The following is a 2,143-nucleotide window of genomic DNA, read 5'->3' as shown; positions in this document are numbered from 1 at the left end:
TGCCAAACCTGTCTACACATTATTCTCTATATCAGAGATTCCTGGAGTTTTTTTTATTTTTATTTTTTTACTGTTGCATTATGATTTAATCTAATTGCACACACACACACACAAAATCTGAAAGCACAACTCCTCCAGATTTCTCAGAGACAGGGTATGCGTGCCTCCATAGTCAACTGTGCATCGTTACATTTAGTCATAAGATAGATTTTACATCATGATCAGTTTGGAATCCCACGCAAGACCTCAAGTTATCAAATGAAATCAATTTTTAAACTTTGTTGAATGTTTTCATGCTGAAGATAAAAGCTACTTTTTATGGGCAACTTAAAGAGTTACAATACCACACTGGTGCTATTTTACAATGTTAGTGACATAACCTTGAATTGGCTTCAACTCCTAAAAAATGACTAAATCTTAGTTAGGTGACAGCCAAAGGGAAAAAAAAAACAATTCTTCACTAATCCAGTGCCTCTCAGTTATGTTTCTTACAAAGAAAGAACTGGGTAACCAAATGCTTTCCCAGGGATAACAATGGTAACAGTGGGTTTGCTCAACTGACTACTACACAATTAGGCCAGTATTTTATTAACCCAAAAGCACTTTACAAGAAAATATAAGTATGGCTTCCTATAGGAATGTTATACTTGGACTGTATACAAAGATCACAGAGTTGAGTGTGTAAGGAAAAACAGGCTTTCAAGTTAAACAACAATTTGTAACCAAAACTTTAATCCCAAGGACTCTCACAAACATATTACAAATGACAGCATGAAAAAGAAATCTTGCACAGTAACTCAAAGGTTCAGCTCTACAATGTACCCTTAAACCTGCTGGTAACTTAGTCTTCCATTTCCAAATAAAGAATGTTACAAACAGCTTCCTCCATAGATGGCAATCAGTGAGGAACCGCTTTCAAAGCCTTCAGAGTGCAGTTCCCACCCTTTCCCTGTTAACTTGTGTTAACAGCGGCTTTTACAGACTGCTTGTCATTTCACCCACAGCTCCAGACTGTGTCCCAGCTAATAAAGAAACTAGTTTTGTCAATTTCCATCAGTGGTTTATCATTAGTACACCACACTTTAACTGGGCGGGATCTAGGTTTATTTCAGTCTATGAAAAACTAAAGTTCAAAGCAAATTCAATCTTGCTTAAGGGAACATGAACAGCTAAAACATCTTTAAAATGCACCAAGCTTATGCAGTCTCAAACAAAACTTGAACTTCCTGTGCATACTCCTGTCAAATGAAGTTACTTCCCGCACACCACTTCTTTTGCAAACTGGTCTTCTACTTCCTTTCATTTGACCTAGATCGACTACGAGACCTAGAGAAAGATCGAGACGGCTTTTGGTTTCTCTCACGAGACAGAGACCTCTCTCTCCTCCTATCTCTAGAAAGTGACCTGCTCCGGCTACAAGAGAAGCTTCTTCTTCTTGGAGATCTTCGCCAAGGTGGAGGACTCCTCCTATGGTAATTATCTCGAGGGCAACGACCCCAAAAGTGAGGAGGGGCACGATTCCGACTTCTTTTCTCACCGTTCGACAGCTCCCCTCTTACTCGGCAGCCACATAGTGTTCTTTCATCTAGCACTCAGACAGCGTCAGCAGCATCTCGGGGATCCTCAAATTCAACGAAAGCAATGCCAGGAGGGTTTCGAGCAACCCACACACCAAATGCCTGTTCTAATTCAGTCTTGTTCCCATTGTTTCCAAGATTACCTACATACACTTTACAGTTTAATGGACAGGAATCACGATGCATTTCGAGATCCTGGGTTCAAGAACCACAGCTCAAATCCCAACACTCTGACGAGGCCCACCCGCCCTCCGCGATCTACTTCCGCAGATGACCTCGATCCCCTGGTGTCTACGAAATGGCGGCTCTTGGAGTTTTTTCTCCTCACAATCTCCTTTACTTTCAAAATTTGCAGATGACCTAGGCATAGTAGTATATACAATGTAATAAAAAATTAAAACATTTACTGATGATAAAACATAAACGTATTTTAAATAAGTTTGAAGTATATGCATCCTCTTATTGTTGATTAAAAATGTGAGTTAATTTTCATTCTGATACAGTGGAAGTAATTTGTTTATCTTTACATGAAGTATTAAATCTGGACCAAATCTTGACAACTAAGG

The 2,143-nt window shown here is 39.3% G+C and overlaps 1 pseudogene; it reads right to left on the bottom strand.

Moving 5' to 3' along the window:
* Nucleotides 1–1,289: 1,289 nt before the first annotated feature.
* On the bottom strand, nucleotides 1,290–1,763 carry LOC130875364 (serine/arginine-rich splicing factor 3-like; annotated as a pseudogene).
* Nucleotides 1,764–2,143: the final 380 nt, after the last annotated feature.

This window comes from Chionomys nivalis, chromosome 6 (assembly GCF_950005125.1).
Source record: "Chionomys nivalis chromosome 6, mChiNiv1.1, whole genome shotgun sequence".
In the NCBI taxonomy this organism is placed as follows: domain Eukaryota; kingdom Metazoa; phylum Chordata; class Mammalia; order Rodentia; family Cricetidae; genus Chionomys; species Chionomys nivalis.
The sequence above is the reverse complement of the archived record's forward strand: the minus strand, read 5'-3'. Positions and strand labels throughout refer to the sequence as shown.